The 19,776-nt window shown below is 37.0% G+C and overlaps 1 long non-coding RNA gene across 1 annotated transcript in view; it reads left to right on the forward strand.

The window, feature by feature from the left end:
• The window catches only part of LOC140845045 (uncharacterized), a 99,005-nt gene that overhangs the window by 72,697 nt on the left and 6,532 nt on the right, over positions 1–19,776 (forward strand). The gene's annotated exons all lie outside the window — the stretch shown is intronic.

Below are 19,776 nucleotides of genomic sequence, written 5' to 3' on the forward strand. Positions count from 1 at the left end.
CATCTGTTTATATCTTAAAACAAATAACAAATATTATATTTAATTATTGCTGACATTTATCAAGTTCTTACATTTGAAACTCTGATAGTAATAAATGTACCCTTCAATCAAAAATTTGAAATAACACACCGAACACTTTCAATGTATAGTTTATTAAACTAAAAATGTCCAAAATGGTGGTAAAAGTCAAATTAAACAAACTATATTTTAGCAAAAAGAATAAGGAGTTCTAGAGTACTTGAGACAAAAACAGACTTAAGTTTTATCTAAATTCAGGTACTTACCCTCTGTTTAATCTCAAGCCAGTTACTTTTGCCCTCTGAGCCTTGGTTTCCACATATTAAACATGGGATAGTGGATCTTATTTCAAAATGCTATTGTGCACGTTAAGTGAGAGAACATTTATAAAGTGATTACTACATGCGTGATACATAGTAGGCATTCAGGTTGCTAGTAAAACTCTCTTTTTATAGAATGTCATATTGTAATCAATGAAAATTTGCTTCCTTAGTTGATGTTTTCAAACTAAGTATCATTTAAAAATAGAAATAAATTGTCTCTGGTAATACAGTGATTTAGATAGGAGAGCAAATGAAGAGTCATCAGGATTGGCATCCCACCATGCAAGGATCTCCAGGACCCGGAAGATGATGCGTGGAAGACCCAGGGCTGTTCTGTGTGCTACTGTTACTTCTCAGGGCTGTGAAACAAGGAGTCACTTAAACTGCCTTGCTTTTCTTATGTTCCTGTTTCTTTGCATAAACTGGATTTTAGTGACCTAAGTTAACTGTGTAGTATTGGGGGCAGCATAAGATTAACAGATGCACTAAAGAGGAAAAAAAATAAGGTGAAATGACAACACTTTAGTCATTGAGGTTCTGCAAAACAGGATGTTCTTTCCACACCACCTCTTCCTCTCATTCACTGGGGATGACGAGTTAAAAGTACTTTGGTGCTTAGCAACTTATCATCCCAAAAGGAATTTGGCATGTCCATGAACTAGAGGTGTGTGTTGAGCTTGCTTTCCTTTTTTTTATTCCTCAGGAGTTTCCAGGGTGCTGGCAAGAGAACATACAACTTTCTATAAAAGTGTAACTAAAAAATCGTTGAAAGAACTCTATGTAAAGGAAGAGTTAAGAGTTAAAATTTACAGGAATGATTAGTATAAAGTTTTTTAAATGAGCAGTAATGGTTAAGGAATCTTAAATAGATAGCACTTGGAAAGAATCATAAAGAACTGAAAGATCTAAAAATGATAAATTGAAATACTGGTACTGAGAGAGTCTTAGGTAAGGCACACTTCAATATCTAATCAACACTTAACCTTCCTGCAGTCAACAAACATTTGCTAAGTGGCCATTATGTGCAAGGTACGGTGGAAGCCACATAGAATACACTAATACACAGCAGTCTGACTTTAGAGTCCATAATTAAGTGGTAGAAACAGACACATTAAAAATTAATAATTTTGTAATATAGTAAAGCACAGTATCATTTGTGGAAATAGCGTTATAGGATCACTAAGGAAGGGTACATAATCTTGCTTGGGAGGTTTTAGAGGTTTCCTGGTTCAATAATACTAGGGGGAAAGAGGGTTTCAAGAAGTAAGGAATCACCCGCAGCACCAATGTAGCAGAGGCTCAGCAAGATGAGGACTGAAAGCATCTGCTGGATTCAGCAATCAATACATCACTGGTGACCCTGGGGAGAGCTGAGGCATGCAATGATGAAAGAGGAAGTCAGACACAGAGGGCTGAGAAGTCACTGGGAAAGAAGCAAGTGGAGGAACTCTTTGGAGAAGTGTAGATCAGTGATGGTACTATGGGAAAAGTGGGTATCTGCCTATGCTCATAAAAAATGGATTCACCTGAGCATTTTGTAAGTTGAGAAGAGCACAGAAATATCCTTCTTTGATAAATAAGATCCAAAGATATACATTAATAAAATCTGAAAGCATTTAAAAAAATTCCTATAAAACCATAATTCCTTCCCCCTCAAATCTTCCATCTATATGCCTAGTGACCTTCAATTTGGACTAATTGAGCTTTTCCTGACTTTTTCAGCCAACATTTCTGCTGGCACCACTAATAAGCCATGAATGTAAACAACATAATGGAGAAGGAAATAGGAGGTGGGGAAGCAAGGCGCTGAAAAATTCAGACTGGAAAATCACCTTCTAAAGGGGTCTGGGTTGGCTGGTCAGACTCTGAGTAATGCCAAGTTCTGGCTGTGCTTCTTTGAAATGTATCCAAACTACAGTCTCAAATGCTAAACACTGCAGAATCCTAAAAAGTCATATGCTCTCAAGTATGGGCTTGGTCCACTTAAAGGGTTATTTTCCAGAGAGGCTATAGTATATGTAAGTTGTGGCTTGAAAGCAATTACTTAATTATCTTATTTCCCAGCAGATGACATCTAACAATTACTATTTGGCTGCATACCTTTCAGTGTCCTCCTTTCCCTGTGAACACCCAGGGGTGGTGAAATCCTGGGCGTTCTGACAACACTCCTGGGAGTCTTGTACTGACTTTGGCTGGCCTGGTAGATGTGCCCAGTTTCAGGTGACAGACTCCTCTTGCTTATTACTGTGATGGTAAAACAGGGCACAGTCAGCACAGAAAGTAAAATTTATTTTTGCTGCTTATCTGTTACTTCAGGTTACTTCACATTTTGTGTAATTATTTAAAAATAAATCCTAAGGACTTCTGGCACTTGGGGACACAGCCCTGAAATAGAAAAACTTTATTAGCATATTTTATAAGCTGCCTTAAATTCCTTTGGGGAAAAGATAAAATATCCATAAACTTTTAAAAACCCAGTAATTCTTGTACATGGATACAGAAATCAGTCCATGACAAATTCAGTCACAAATTAAAATGCAATTAGCAAGCTGAAGAGAACACATAACATACGACTAGAAATGTTTTCCTTGTGGTTTCTAGAAGTGGCGGTATTTAGTCTCTGCTTTGTTTTTGAAAGATAGTTCTAAAAATTAAGGCTCCTAGACAGAGTGCTGAAAATTAATTTAGACCAAATGAAGACCTGCACTAAATGCATACATTTCAGCATCAGCACATCAACAATGAAATTCTTTGTTTCCTCACCTGTCTAAATTTCTATCTGGTTCTATTAGGGAATTTAACCATGTATGCCAGTCTCCTTCCTAATGCTTTCCCACAAAAAAAGCCCACTCAACAACTGTTTAGGCACATAGCCTGAAATGAGCCAGGATTTCTAGGAAATCATGATTTATATATAAATCAGCACGTTCTCTTTTCTCAAAACCCTCAAGGTGAACCTGCTGAGAAACATTTGTCTTGCTTCCCAGGCTCTGGCAATAGCTGGCTAAGTTGAGATGGAAACTACATCTCTCTTGGGGTTCTCAGACAATAGTTTCATAGCTGACAAGGATAGCTGGGATTCAGAAGAGCTTGATGAAATATTGGACATTTGTAAAATGTTCAAAAGCTCACTCCTGGGAATTTAATGTTTGCTGCTTCCCAGTTAAGGGAGGATGCTGCAGCTTCTTGTGGTTAGTATTGGAGCTACTTTGTTACAAACCACAGGAATTAAAACACTGAGTTCTACAACAAGTCACATTCATTTTTGTTCAGAGCCCAGGAAAAACTAATCAATAAATAATAACTAAGAAGAAATAATTGATACCAAAACTGTAGTTGGTTATTGACAAAATCAGAAATAGGAGCACTGGATTCTTCAGATATCATTTATCCCTTTTCTAGAAAACTTCAAAATATGCAAAGGTAACAAAAGATTTAAATCTAAAATTTATAATGCTTAAATTTTAATGATCTAAAATATTAAAAGCAAACTATCTTTTCCACTATTGAGATGGTAGGTTTTCAGATATCAGGGCACATTTTTCTCTGTTTCCAGAGTCTAATTATACATTGTTTGGTACATAGTAGGTGCTAAATTCAAACATTTTTTAATTATAAAATTGAAAGAGAAATGTTCTTGCCTAAAGTCAGAGAGAACTAGAAAACAAAGGACTATTATTCTTAAAAGTTTTCTTTGGGAAGGTAAGAGAAGAGTGGAATATTTTCTTTATGGTCCTTTCTTTGAGGTGGAGGAAAGAATAAATCAACCGACTACCTGGAAAAAAACAACAACTTTATTTTAAAATAAATCTAAGTTGGGATTCCTAACTTTTATTAAGAGCCTATATTGTACTAAGTACATTGTCTGTACCAATGTTTCAGTGCCTACAGCCTACACGCTAAAGAATAGGCCATGTGACAGACACATGCACACATGCAGCTAGCCTCAGTATGTTACAGACTTACTAAATCATTCTAATCAGTTATCTGATTCCCATTCTAATGAACACCTCTGTTCCTTCTCTTCTGCAAGCTTCTAATCCATCCTTATTCCCTTTAGAGATTTCAGTGACATCTCTCCTCCTACCCCAGAGTCCTCAAATCTAAGTCATGAACATAATAATATCCCTGACCAAGAAACTGAACTAGTATAGGAGAGAATATGTAATTGAATGAATATGTATGGTTTTTAAATTAAAGTATCATTAATATGCAATCTTATGTTGGTTTCAAATGTACATCACAGTGGTTCAGCAGTCCCTGTGATCAACCTATATTGTGATTGCAAATTATTGTGCCCCTTCATACCCCTCCTCCACCCCACCCTGCTTCCTTGGAAACCACTAGTCACTTCTCAGTGACTATGAGTCTACTGCTGCTTTGTTCTATGTAGGGTTTTTTTTTCCTAAGGTACTCAGAGCAAATTGAATAACAGAATAGAAAGAAAAACTTGGTCTTTGTTCACATCCTATTATTTCTAAAAATGTGAAATTTCACTATGGTGCCAAGCCATACAATGACTAACCAATGAAAAGCCAATAAAACATGACAAATCCTATGGGATTAGGTAGCAGTAAAAGCCTGAGGGCCTCCTGCCATCAACCACATATGCCTATTATTAAAGATCAGCACAGACACAAGGAAGATTTTGTTTTGAAGAATTTCTTTTTTACTTGAGAAATACTACAATATTCTTTCACATAGAAACATGGCACGAGCTGCAATAATAAAAACCAGATCTACAGTGCCTCCCCTCAACTCTCCAATTATTTACTATTTGTATGGAGCTATTTTTTAATACAAAAGAGCCTGTTGATGCCTGCAGCAATCTTCCAATTATCCATTTAAACTAAGAGACTTTGATTTTTTAGAGCGTAAAAACTTCACTTTTGCTAGAAGAGTAAGAAACCTAGTAGTTTCAAAATCCATCGGAAGATATTTTTATGGTGCTGCCTAGAAATGTTTGATAAGGGCGAAGCTTAGAGTATGAATAATGACATTTTGGTTTTTTGCCTCCTCACAGAATTTAAGACAAGTTATTTAACTCTATTAGTCCTGAATTATCTTATCCCCTAAATAGAGATATTCACATCTTCTCCCACTCTAAACAGTTTAGTGATCAATTAGATAGCCAATTGAAAAGGTGTCATTATATGTATTTGGCAGACATAAAATCTATGGCCCACTTTTAAGAAGCTTTATCTCTTCCTCTTTCTGGGTGGCCCTGGCTTCACTGAAAACATCAAAAAAGAGGAATTAGTTGAACAATGAATGCAACATAAAAACACCTTCATTCCTGCCCTTCCCATTAAGTTGTGACTCATTCTCCAAGTGTGGTATAGTTGCCACCTCTGCAAGTTTAATGTCACATGCAGACTGTTCCTCCATATGGTACCAGATCCGTTTACATTGGGCAACCTTATTGTATAAATAGTATAATTAAAGTATTTATGTCACACCAAAAGGTGCAGCAAAGTTATTCACAGAGTCTGGTGGTATCATTAACTATGATTTGAAAAGTAAGATGGATTCTGATTTAAAATATCATTTCTTGGTAAACACAGGCTTTTTTATTAGGGGAGAGGGATAGAAAAGAGAAGGGGTTGAGTATAAGAAGAAAGCTAACACTTATCACCTATGAAAACTTTCGGAAGGGAAAACAGTTTTTTAAGTCATAACACTCAAATACATATATCTAACTAAATTCAAATTTTAATTCTCTCCCCATCCCTTATTAGCTCTGGCCTTAATTTTTCTTGCCTTCATTTCTTCTCTAAAGTAGGATAGCAGTAACAGCACCCAACCTCAGAGTTGTGAGAAAGCAGAGAATTAAACACTTGGCACATTAACCACTAGCAGTAACTAAAGTAAGTAATAAAGGAGATGCCATTTTATGTTTATGGTGCTGTGTTTCATGAACACAAAGTAAGTGCTCCTTAGTTATTATAGATAAGAGAGGACAAATACGTTGTTTAGAAGTACTGTGTTTAGTAACATCTACAACAGTTACTTTTTTCTCACCTTGGATTTAAAGTGCTCCAGAGTTGAGGCCAGTGGAAAGGAAACAAACATGCAAACGTAAAAATAAGATTTAAAATGACAAGAAATAAGACCTTATGAAAGGTACTGATTAAACCTTGTCCTCAAGAAGTGAGGACCTTTACAGCCACCTAAATTAACTCCTCTCTCCCTTTTAACTCTGATGCTAACCTGTAGGTTATGCTTACCTACAGAGCAAGGAAAATACTGACTCTTCAGCTCTCAAATGGCTGTTCTCCCAAATCCATACTTGTGCACATATCTGGAAAAAAACACTGATTCTTACCTATGTTGGCCTTTTATTGTTCATTGTCAACCAAGCACTTGAAATAAACATAGTGTAGGAAGTCCCTTCACTGTGGCCTCTAGTGCTAGTAGTTAAATTAAGAGTAAGCCTTACTTTCTGTGTACTTTGCTTCTATGTTATACTTGCCACAGGGTGATATTATGATAACCCTTTCAGAAACACTTCTTGTTAATTACTGTTAATTCATTTCCAGTTACTGTCTGCTAGGCAAAAGTCCCACCCAGGCATGACATGTTGTGGAACAGTTAGAGGAATTTTTTGCCACAGGACCTGCCATATTATTATATGGGAGACACACAGAAAAGGCTTGCGTGTCCTCTGCAGGCTGAAGCTGGTGGCCTCCTCCGGCTCCTCTCCGCTCCTGGGATGGAGTCTTTGCAGGCAATTCCACAGGGCACCTACTTTACCCAGCAACTTGGAGTCAAGTAAACAAGTGGGAAGGATTAAGGTTTCAAAGTGCCAGGGCCTCTGTCCTTTCCTCCCATGGAGGCTGGGAAGCATAGCCAGCGCCTTGTTTCCCAGGAGAGGTAAAGCCCACATCCATTCTTGCCCTGGCCGTAGCCTCATGCGACACACATGTCAGAGCTGGTGATGTGTGGGTTTCCCAGCTGAGACCCCTGGCCTCAGACCCTTTTCTGTACAGGCCCCGAGCACGTGGTAAGCAGAAAGCCAGGGCAGTTGGTCCTGGGAAATAACAGCGGTCACTATTAAAGAGATCTTGCCAGTCAATGATTCTAATGTTTAATAGCAATCAAGGGGCTTAGCCCTCTCGCTGGTCTTTGTCCCACTGACTTGAGGAGATAATGCTGCGATTCTTTTTGTTACGATGGCAGAGACAGCACTTGCTGTCACCCCTTTTGATCAGCCACACTTGGTCCACACTGAAGTTTCTCCTCTGCCCTCAAACTCCCAAGTTGCCAAACCATTGTCTACACAGTAGTATAGGGCAGGCAGTTTTAGCTGTAAAGGCATATTTTCAGGGCTCTCTCCACCCTACAGATTCCTAAGGAAGAGCTGCCCATCATTTTCTTGGGCTTTTTATCCCACCAAGCCCATTTGTCAGCTGTTACCCTCCAGGTTAGGAAGCTCCGTATTCACAACCAAATTTCTGATATGAAAGAAGTTGTTTTAATTTAAGACTTTGATTCACATACAATAAAAAGAGTTGAGGAAAGATGAAAGAATCTTAATTTAAATGTCATTCTTTACAAGTTTCCTTTGTAGCTTTTCCCCAACCTTGATCAATGTTAGCTTATAAATACCAGTTTAAATTTTTGCTTGTGTGAAAAAGCTTTTAATCCATTTCATGATCTTCTGAAAGTCCATTCTGGAACCCTGATCCCTGTAGGCCCTCAACATTGTTCTTCACCATCCAGCCCACACAGACTAAACCAGTCTGAGAGTGTAGCCAGAGCAGCAAATAGCAAAAGGGGTAAAATTCCTCCACCTAAATTAGGCAAATAAGATCTTGTTGTGCTCTTCTTTTTTCTTTTGGTCATTTGCGTAATTGCAGTACTCCTCTGATCACTTTGCCAATAGAGTTGGCTGCTAGCCCTGTATGTAATTTGTTTTCATATACATCTGGAAGTCAAGAAGTCAGTTAGCCTAAAATCCAACTTAATTTACTGTTGGACCAAAAGAGGACTTTAAAGACAAAATCAGTATCTAGCATTTTGGTATTTGAACCCTAAAGAACAATTTGCTTTACTGTCCTTCTCCTACTAGGATAGAAACAAAGCCTTAACCTTCTGATTCAAGGTCATTGCCTGTGTTGACCTCTTGCTGTAGTTGCAAAAGAGACTGGGATGGGAGCATGTGGTGAAAGATGAGGGGAACAATTATTAATTACTGTTACCCAATCAGCCCTTGCCCACCTACTGGAGGCCAGGAGAGTACAGAGAAGCAAAGCTCATCTTCACGAGGAACAGGATGGAGATACTGGAGAGAAGTTCAGCATACACAGAGGTGTATATGTTGGCTGAGGAACACACACTCCGTTGTGTGTTAGTGATTGCCCAATTTGTTTATGTGGTAACTCATTTATGCTGCTGCTCTTTGTTCTATAGTGAAGAGAAACTGTCGGGCAATGCAGATCTTTGTTTCTAAAGAGCTCATCTCCTGCAGTCTGCGCCACAGAGTCCTGCAATTACAACTGTGGCGCACCACTTGGGATGCTGCAGTCCTTTATAGTGAACCCAGTTGTGAGTTCACCAACAGAGTTACTCAGCAAAGAGAAAAAGCCTGAAATGAAGCCATCAGTTTCATTTGTCCCTTGTATCAGTTGTTCTGGCTGCACTTAGCTTTCTATTAAGATTTGGGTGATTAACATTTTTCAGTAATATGGAGGCATTCTTGCATTTTCAAGGGGCATTGATGTTAATAAACTAACTGGAACACTCTGGATAAGTGTAATGAGGAGAGACTGTCTGAAGAACACATCTGATTCTGAGAGAGAAAAGAATTGGTGAGGTCACACCTCAGGTATTACTTAATGAGAGAAAGAGAATTCATGTAGAATCACACTGAAAGTAAACTCCTAAGAGATGATGTAGTAAATCATTGCATGTTGACTATTTTGACCATATCTTCCTTATGAGATGGGTATATGTTTCAACACTAAGACTCAGTGTGTTGCTGAAATAATTCTGCAGTATGAATAGTCCACTATTAAGTAGAAGCAGCCTGGCCATTTTACAAATTCACTGTCTTTTAGATGAAAAATTTAACATAGAACTTTTTTGTTTCAGTTATACTGAGACTTAGGGACATGCAAGCCTTTTTCTAAAGTAACAGAGTTCCTTTTTTTTTTTCTGAAGAGTCATTGTTCCTCTTTGATATAATGTTCTTTCCTAGATACTTGATAAGAAAAAAAATTTGTGATTACCAGTTTGTATGCAATTTACAGTTATAACCTCTTTATTTTTCCAGCCTCAAAATAAGAGTGAGTTTTTTAATCCTTTTAAAGCAGATACACTTTTTTTCCTCTATAAGGTTTCATTTCTAAAATCAGAGCCCAAATATAACAACTTTCAATTGGTCTATTGTATTTCAGTCAGACAAAGGATTTAGTCAACTGAAGTGGCATTTCAGCTTTTTAATCCTGTTGCAGATTACTGGATGTACCATGATATTTTTCTCTGATGTATCAAATAAAATTCAGCTTGAGAAAAATAGGAGAAACAAAATGGAAACGAGTAAGAATGATCCTTAGAACAACAAATTCTAGTAGGGAATTTGATTTATCAGTAGGCCCATATTCATATTATTAAAAAATGCTTTTGGATAGAATGAATGTGAATTACTATTCCCAAAATATGTATTTTTGAAAGAAAAACTGGTTTTTAGTAAGGAAAAATCACAGAATTTTACAATTAGCAATGGACATTGCCTCAAATAATGGTCCTCAAAGTGTGGTCCCTGGATGAGCAGAATTAGCAACACTTGAAAACGTGTTAGAAATGCACATTCTCAGGTCATACTAAAGACTTACCCATTCAGAAACTCTGGAGCTATGGCCCTGCAATCAGTATTTTAACAAGCCCTTCAAGTGTTTCTATTGCTCATTCAAGTTGGAGAACCACTAGCGCAGATCAATACAACAGCCTCCTGTGCAACCCGCTTGCCTCCAGGTTTGCTTGCCACAAATTATTCTCTACCCTTTATCCAGAATGCCCTTTAAAAATATTCATCTAATTATGTTAGTCTTGCCTTAAAACTCCGTCCCAGTTCCTCATTGCTGTTGGGTCAGACAGTCATGGAAACCAAGGTTCTTCACCCACTGGTCCCTGATTAGCTTTGCAGCTCCATCTTTCCCCACTTCCCTTGATCACCCCAAGGTGCACACGTAGGTGGACACATTCACAGCCTGCACACTGTGAAGCTCCCACCACCTGAGCTCCTTGTAGGTGTGTCATCACTGTTCCTCTCAGATCTCATCTCCTCAGGTCTGTACATTGTTCCTTACCCTTGAAATGCCCTTGCTCCATCCTTCCCACCTCTCTTTACCTAGAAAACCTGTTTTCATCCTTCCAGGACTTGTGTTAGGTCTTACTCATCTCCTCTGGAAGCTTGAATATTCCCAGCCATGCCTCGGCTGGGTTCCTTTCTTAGGTGTTGCCATAAAATATTGTGTATACTTCCATCATTGCACTCACCACTAGAATTATAGAACTACAGTTACTTGTCTTTTTTCCCAAGTAAACTACAGTTGACCCTTGAATAACTTGGAGATAGGGACACTGATCCCCCACATGGTGGACAATCTCTATATAACTTTTGATTACCCCAAAACTTAACTAGTAGCCTACTGTTGATAGGAACCCTTACTGATAACATATTTTGTATGTTACATATATTATATACGGTACTCTTGCAATAAACTAAACTAGAGAAAAGAATGTTTTTTCAAATTGTCACAAATCTCCAAAAAATATTTCCAGTATACTTAATGAAAAAAATCTGCACATGAGGGGACCCACATTGGTTCGAACCCATGTTGTTCAAGAGTCAAGTATATAAGCTTCTAGACAGAAACGACTATTTCTTACAGTCTTGCTATCCCAAATCTAGCACAGGGCTTGGTTCATAATAAGCACTCAATAAATTTGTATTAAATGAATGAATAAATGCATCCTTGGTACTACAGATGAACAGAATTGGGCCAAGAGAGGAAAGGTGGTCTGACAAATCTACTTTGTGGGAGTTAACACCTTGATTATTTGATTATTTCTTGCTCAATTCTGTGTTCTTGCCATTAAAAGTTTTTCAGACCCAAGGAGAAAATTCAGATTCAAAAACTTCAACATTGATGTAATGGCACTTTATTTTTTTCTCAGCTTTATTGAGGTACAATTGAAAAATAAAATGTAAGATATTTAAAGTGTCCAGCATAGTAACTTGATATACATTGTGAAAGGATCCCCACCATCTAGTTAATTAACATGTCCATTACCATATACATATATATAATAAGAATATTTAAATTCTACTCACCAAATTTCAATTATACAAAACATTGTTGTCAACTGCAGTCACCATGTTTTACATTAGATCCTCAAACCTTTTTCATCTTGTAGCTGAAAGTTTGGACTCTAACCAACCTCTCTCTATTGCCCCCACTTCTCTTCCCTAGTCGAGCCCTTGGCAACGACTTTTCTACTCTGTTTCTATTAGTGACTTGTTTTAGATTCCACATGTCAGTGATAGCATGCATTATTTGTCTTTCTCTGTCTGGCTTATTTCACTTAACATAATGCCCCTCATGGTGGCACTTAAAGTTTTTTGTCAATGGCAAAACATTGGACATTTAAAATTTTTTCTCTCTTTTTCCTTTGCAAAGATTGAACACACCATTACTATCATAAATTTAAAACATGCACAGATTGTTTTCAGTGTACAAGTGTTATGCAGAGGTTTGAGTATGAGAGAATATGGCAGACTTTCCCAGTCAAAATTCAAACTCTTCCTGCTTATTGAGTTGTTCCAGCTTATAACCTTACTCTGCACCCTTCAGAATGATCTCAGCATTAAGTCTCTCTTGAATTCAATGGGAGCACTATGCCCAGCCAGGCTTCATGAAGTGAGTGAGAAAAGGGACAGTTTTACAATGAAGAATGGAGTTGTCAATTGTCCTGAGATGACGACATTAGAGATGTTATAAAATGAGGGGTGTAATGAACTAGGCCTGTAAGTATTGATCTCAACTGGCCCTTTTTTCAGAAGCTCTTGTTAGAGATAACACGGCTTCTTTAATTCTCCAATGACTTCCTAAAGATAGTAAATACTCTGCTCAAGAAGGGTCAGGGAATCCACTGGTTTCATTAAGATGTTAATGTGTCAGTAGGCATGGTCACTGAGTAATTAAAAAGAATCCATACCCTTTCTAATAATGAACAGATGGTCAAAATTGATTACAAAATTGTCAAACATATGTTGCCTGTGCCTTCTTTCTTGATTATGTACTAGGGCTTAGATAGAAATCAGTCAAATACGTACGCTTTATTGAGTTTGCATTTAAAGATACAAAAATCTGGCTCCAGCACTTACTAGCTGGGAAATGTTACTTAAACTCTTTAAGCCTCAGTTTCTTGATCTGTAGAATTGAGGTCTGTAAAACTGTGTATCTTATTTAATGACTGAGATCATCTCTGTGAAGAGGAAAGCATAATACCTGAATCACAGGGCTCAGTAAACTTGAGCTGTTATAGTCCAAACCCAGTGTACCAAATCTTTCACTGGACAGTATTTTTTGGGAGAATCTGATGTTTCCTATTCCATTGTTTGGCCCTCAAACAGTTAAAAATGTAGGTCTCACACACGCACTCACCCTCACTCGTCCTTATTAAAACTCTAGTGGAAGCTGAGAGCAAGAGACTGTCATGATAGAGGTTGTGCTCTTCATCCAGGAAGTTCCATGACACATTTTGGAGATGAATACCTCTGAACTCAGCCAAGATGGGGCAGCAGTTAGTATTGTGTGAAATATACTCCACCTTTGAGAGAAGAATGAGTGAAAACGCTTGTGTTTTTTCTCTACTTTCACTTGCAGCCCTTAGGAACACAACTTGGTTCTCCCCATTTTCCCAGTCTTTAACTTCTTGTGCTTTTCTTTCTCTACCACACACCCAGTCCTGCTTGCCATTCTCTCCCTATCTGTTCTTGCTTTTCTCCCACCTGGCTTCCCAAGTCCCTCCTTCCTCTCTTCTTCTCTCCAAATGTTACATTCCATTTCCCTCTCATTCCCCTGTAAACACCCCCCTTCCAAATAGGGGCACCTATAAAGTTTTTTGAAGAAAGCTGTTATATATGTTTCACATACATTAAACTTATTTGGCTGATTAAACTGTCATCGGCACAGTGTTCTGGGTTGATGCAGAGTCAGAGAGGTGCTAAAGGGGAGTTCATTCAACTCTCAGTGGAGTATGGAGCTCCATAAATAGGGGGACTATTTACAGCAAAAACATGAACTTAAAGATGAGATTATTGAAGTCTCTGATATAATGAAGTATAATAACAGATTGAAATAGGACTTGTTCATTCTCTCCTGGAGTTTGAGAATTAATGAGTCTTCCTTGGTGCCTAAAGGGGATAGTCTTAATAAAACTAAAAGAGGCATAACATTGTAAACTTATGCAGCAAATTCTCCTGTAGGATTTTACAGACTGGAAATGGAGATCATTTAAGAAGAGATCAGATATGCTATGAGTGGTAGATTATATTATATTAACCTTCTTTGACCAATCTCCATGCAGTTCTCAGGGTCAAATTATAAATGACTCTTTTTCAGAGCCATATTATCAGCTCTGGGAGTACAGGGAGCCCTAAATTTTTCATTTCATGCATCTTTCTGGAAATGTAAAATACTGTGAGTCCAGAGTTATAGAGTGAAAATGTGACTTCAGGTAGAATAGTGAAAAGATAGAGCCAAAGTCTGAGCTCTATTGTCATCATTTACTCTGTGGAAGTCATTTGACCTATGTCATGCAACAATGTCACATACTTCACCTTCTGCCCCTGAAAGTCATGACAGATGGATGTTTGGCCACATTCTTTCAATAATAGCCGTTATTCTGTAATGTGGGGATGACTACAAAATGACATGTACACCACTGTAATGAATCTAAGGCAAGACCGCTATTTGCCAGCAATCATAGGTGACAGAAACTTTATAGTTAACATACCCACAGGGAAATACATCTTCAACGAGGTCCATGATAATTTTTTCTCTTATATAAATGCACAATCAAATACCCAGGCCAGAAGAGGATCTTATGGTGCCTTCTATTTTCGAGTCTTCACTTTTAAAATCAGTGTGTCTTGTACATAGGCTTAAAGAAAAACAGTAGTGTCAGTACTTAGAACTTAGGAAAGGTCCTGAACTTTTGCTTCTGTTTCCTTCCCTATACCCAGTTATGCTAGACAGATATGTTCACAGATATACTGAAAAAGGTAAAATAGGAATTTAGGAGATTACTGAAATTGTTTGCTGCTTTAACTATTATATGTTTATTAGGCTACAGAAATTTCTGTTTATTAATTTCCACCTCTGATATTATCAAATTTGACATGCATTTTTTCAACCAAAGACATCTCATTTAAATATCTGAGTTTTCCCTGGAATGGATTTACTATAGTTCCTAAAAAGTTTTTGGGGGGAAGGTAGATTTGTAAGTACAGAATAGTCCATCAGAAATGTTTAAAGCTCCTTTATAAACCCTGCATAAAATGGAATGGTAAGGCACTTTAAACTTTATTAGATTTATTTAGTGGCTTTTTCCAAAGAGCTAGATGCAGTTGTGACTATAGTTATTTGAAAGAAGCAAAATTATGAGTTACATAGATACTTCTTATCTTTTAGGAGTCATGGAGTTAGATGAAACTTTTTCCTTATATATATTTAATTGAGACTCTTATAAAATCCCTTTGTATAAAGATTGAAATATAATTGCAAAATGTAGTAAGAAAAAACAAGATTTGTAACTTCTGCCCAGGAAAATAAGATTGTCCTTCCCTCTCAGGAAAAAACAACCCCTTCAAATGCAACATGAGGCATGCCATGGCCAACAGATTAGAACCGTACTGTATCTAGCAAGGAGGCAAAGCATCATGACGACAGCGCTCTGGATGGCAACACCCCGTTTTTGCCTCCACATGTTTTCTTGCCTCAGAAGCTTATACATAAGTGTAAATCCACCCCAGTAATATGTTAAGGCTTGGAGAGTTCCAGTAACCCACTTTACAGACTTAAATATTGAACTCAGCATTCAAATTCAGAGTCATTACATAAAGCACACCTCTGTATCTGCCTTGCAAGTTTAATCAATACTTTTGAGTAAAAGTAGAGAGGGGAAAAATAGTGTCTTAAAAGTAGCTATACTTTTTATAGATGTTCCAAAAGTTTGATCAGGCTCTAAATACTAAACTAGAACATTTGTTTTCTAAGTATTTGGGGCAGTGCACCAATAAAAAGCCTCTTCAGAAAAATGATGAGTTCATTGTTCCCACAATTACTCAACACACAGTACACTAAGGCATTCATAAGGTTTCACCTTAAAGTTGGTTGGACGTGGAAGACAATTTAGCAACAATATAAAGAAGCCAATGTTAGCATTTTGTCTGATGTACCACAACCCTGTCCAAATCCAGGCACTGTGCTTCTCTCTATGGATTCTTTCCTGAAACTATTATAATGTTGATTTTAATTGCCTTCTATCACTCCTTCCCAGCAAATGTGTCCTCACCTGCTTCCTGACCCTGACACATCTTGGGTTCTATTCTGTGGGTGCCACATTTCTTCCTGCTTTAAGATTGTATTTCTAGGGTAAGTACTACCCTAAGGAGAAGTGGAACAAATTTCTAAACAGATGGAAGAACTACATCTAACCTATTCTGTTATTTATTATTCTTCTCTGGCTTCTAAGATGACAACTAGTGATTCCAATAAATTACACAAAACTAAAACCAAGCCACCTCTACCCAAACCCATTACACTGACATGTGCTGATTAGTAAATTTGACATGAGACAGCTAGGTCTGATGCCTTCTCCTTTCTGCCAACCTCCTTTAGTGGAAACTTCTTGGAGATTAAATCTTAAACCAAAGAAATGTCTCAAAAGCTGGGAATTTCAGGCCCTTTTTGGCCAGTGGTAAAGGATGCATTTCAGAGCAGGTGGGTCTTGTGTCAGGCTTCCATATATAAACATATAGGTAGCTTGTTATCTATCCATAATAAGACCCATTGTCTAGTATTTTATAAAACCATGGGGAAAAGTCTCTGAACAATGATCTGATAAAGTTATAAAATGACTTATTTGTCAAAGTTCAGATTAAAAGGTGCCTCTGAAGTTTTATAGAATTAGGATTCTGGTCAGTTTCTGAAGATAGTGTTGTCTGCAAGTTTTATATCTGTCTTACCCATTCAGAACTGGACAAGAAACAAATACATTCCACTGATCAAAAGCAGCTTCTAATACTTTCAGGGCTGTTCCGTTCCTATCATTTCAATAGGTGTATTTGAAACTCACTGGCCTGCCAAGATGAAGAACAATTAGTTCTCAGATAATTTTATCTGATGTAACACATCATTAAAGAGAATGTATTTGTCATTTATTTTTGTTTTTGTATCAGTTCCTTCTCTACTCCAACCCTCAAGGAGTAATAAAACTGATTGTTTTATAGCAGTACTGAGCATAATATCTGAGGTTCTCTTTACATCCTAGGAAGCATGGTCTTTGAGAATCCTCAACCCACATACTATACAAACTCTCTGAGCTAAATGGGTCTTGACCCTGTATAGTTTCTCACAATGCTTCCATTGATAACCAAAGATTTCAGGCACCGAAGCAAAAGTGGTGGTAATGTCACTGCTGATCCAGCACAGCCAAATCACAGGCTGCAGTGAGGCAAGAGAAGTCAAAGTTGCGACATCCTGGTGGAAGAAAGCATTGTGGCAGTGATAAGGGGATCAGAGAAGGCATTTAGATGCCAACTTTGGGTCAGGAAGAAATGGAAAAGAAAAATGCAGACTACCCTAGTACTCTGCAAAAATGAACAAAAATGTGGCATAATGTTTTAGGGAAAAGAGTGTAATTTTTACATACGGCATAAATGCTAAGGATGAAGCTTTAAATTCTACCACACAACTTGGCAGAGAAAGCTATTATGTTCATTCTACAATGCAAAGAATTTAAATTTGAGACATTCTTTTTTTCATTAGCAATAAGGCATGAGACAGTACGCATAGCCCATGAAAGTTTCTATAATTAAGGAATGGGCCTTCCTTCCTACGTATCTCCCTAAATAGTGTCAGAGTCTCAGATAGGGAGATTTCCAGAAGCACACATCCCCCCCACAAATCCCAAAAACGAAAAAGGAAAATGTCAGAGCTTTAATCATAGGCAGGCATCTGATTCTACAAGCAGCTATGAGTAAGATTAGTTAGAAAGACCCCTGGTTCAGAAATATGCTACTCCCTACCTATCTCCAATTACTTATTATAGAATCTGAAATTATCACTAGGGAGTTATTTTTTGTACTCTTTTAAGGAGTAAAACTGTGTGCCAGGCAATTCCTTTGGGAACTTTTGGTAATATATAGTAATGCTGATCATATATATAACTGTGACTATTTATTCCACTTCTAGGTATATACCTACCGAAATGAGTATATATGTTCACTGAAGGACACACACATAAATATTCATAGCAGCACTATGTGCAACAGCTCCAAACTGGAAACTACCTAAATGCCCACCAACAGTAAAATGGATATATAAAGTGTTTGATATTTACACAAAGAAAGACTGTAGAGTTATTAGGAGTGTACTACAACTGCAAGCAACAATTGAATGAATCTTAACAAACATTTTTGAGCATAAAAAACTCAGATTATAGAGTATATAAGTGATTACATTTTTCTAAGTTTAAAAAGCTATCTAAAATAATATGTAGTATTAGTAATCTTTGAAAGAAGGCATGGGAAGGGCTTCTGGAGTGCTTATTAAATAGCTTGTTTCTTGATCTAGATGTTGGTTACACAGATGTGTTCACTTTGTGAAAATTTGTTGAGCTATATACATTGATTTTGTACTTTTCCATGTGTTATATGGGAAATAAAGTAAAATGTGTTTCTTGGCATACATATATTAACTACAGTTAGAAAATGCTTTATTTTTTTTAAAATACCAATTTTACCTTATACCATATATAAAAATTAGCTCAAAATGGATCAAAAATCTAAACTAGATTTTTCTTTCAGCTAAAAACACCAAAACTCTGAGAAAAAAGAGGAGAAAATCTTCATGACACTTTATTTGTCAGTGATTACTTGGCTATGACACCAAAAGCATAGTCAACAGACGGGGAATAGATAAATTAGATTTCGTCAGAACTAAAACCTTGTGTGCATGAAAGGATGATATCAAAAGAGTGAAAAAAAAGATAATCCATAGAATGGGAAAAATATTTCCAAATCACATATCTCATTTAATAAGGGATTAATACTTAGAATATGTAAAGAACTCCTATAATTCAATCACAACAAGAACAACAACAAAATCAATCCAATTAACAAAATGGACAAAGGGTTTGAATATCCATTTCTCCAAACAAGATATAGAAGCGGCCAATAACCACATGAAAAGATGCTCAACATCACTAGTCATTAGGGAAATGCAAAGCAAAATCACAATAAGATACCATTTAACACCCATTGGGGAGGCTATTATCAAAAACAAAACAAAACCACCACAACAATAACAAAACCAGAAAGTAACAAGTATTGAGAAGAATGTGGAGAGACTGGGACTTGCTTGCATTGCTAGTGAAAATGTGAAATAGTTCAGCTGCTATGGAAAACAGTTTGGTGGTTCCTCAAAACTTTAAACATATTATCATACGACTCAGCAGTTTCATTCCTGGTATATAACCAAATGAACTGGAAGCAAAGACTCCAAATAGATACTGGAAACAAAGTTCATAGCAGCTTTATTTGTAATATCCAAAAGATAGAAATAACCCAGAAAAGTCCATTGACAGATGAATGGATCATTTAAAAAAGTTGTGTATGCATTCAATGGAATGTTACTGAGCCTTAAAGAGGAATGAAATTCTGATACCTGCTACAAATGAATGAACCTTGAAAATAGGCTAAATGAAATAAGCCAGACACAAAAGGACAAACATTGTATGATTCCACTTATATAAGGTATCAAGAATAGGCAAATTCATGAGACAGAAAATTTATTAGAGGTTATCAGGGTCTGGGGGTGGGGCAATAGAGCGTTATTATCAAATGAGTATGGAGTTTCTTTTAGGGATGATGAAAAAGTTCTGGAAATGGATAGTGGATAACATTGAGATAGGGATAAAAGAAGCTAGGTAGTGAGAGCTGCATAACATTGTGAATATACTTAATGCTGCCAAATTGTATGCTTAAAAGATGGTTAAAATGGTAAACTTTATGTTATTTTTAACTTACTACTCAAAAATTATAAAATATCTAGCATAAATCTAAGAAAAGATGTGCAAAACCTTTATGGAAAAAATTATAAAATAAGTTGAAGGTCATAAAAGAAGAGCCAAATAAATAGAA

This window comes from Manis javanica, chromosome 12 (genome assembly GCF_040802235.1).
Source record: "Manis javanica isolate MJ-LG chromosome 12, MJ_LKY, whole genome shotgun sequence".
NCBI classification, from domain to species: Eukaryota; Metazoa; Chordata; class Mammalia; order Pholidota; family Manidae; genus Manis; species Manis javanica.